Below are 574 nucleotides of genomic sequence, written 5' to 3'. Positions count from 1 at the left end.
TCATCATCATCAGCATCATCGTCATCAAAGGAGGAGTAGGGCAGCTCCACCAGCCTGGATGCCTGCACGGACAGAGGAGCCATCACAGCCCCCCAGAAATGTTCCATCAGCACACGTACCTCGTCCCACAGCCAGACACGGGCTCCTGGAGCCACCCTACAGCCTTTTGCTGAGCCCCTCTGCACAGGGAACCCCAAACCCACCCCTGCTCATCACGGGGGTCTGCAGGGGAGCACCCCAAAGACCCTGACCCTATGGAGACCCCCAGGGATGCGGGATGCAGCACAGATACATGCTGGTACCCAGGGGTGAGGGGCTGTGGGGTGCACGGGTAAGGGGTCCCGTGGGAGAGGAGTGGGGGTCCCGGCGTTACCTGGGGCAGCAGCCGGGTGCCCTCCCCGTGGGGCTGGAACAGGCGGACTCTGCTCAGGGCCATCACCGCTACCTCGTGCCCGAACCCCAGTCACACTCCCATCATGTGAGGGGCTGCAGGCGGGCTTAAATGGGGCTGTGTGTGCCGCCCCACAGCTGGGCACAATCTCCCTACCCACCCACCCCCACAGCTGGCCCCGAT

This window comes from Corvus brachyrhynchos, unplaced genomic scaffold (genome assembly GCF_000691975.1).
Source record: "Corvus brachyrhynchos isolate BGI_N302 unplaced genomic scaffold, ASM69197v1 scaffold340, whole genome shotgun sequence".
Lineage (NCBI taxonomy): Eukaryota > Metazoa > Chordata > Aves > Passeriformes > Corvidae > Corvus > Corvus brachyrhynchos.
The sequence above is the reverse complement of the archived record's forward strand: the minus strand, read 5'-3'. Positions refer to the sequence as shown.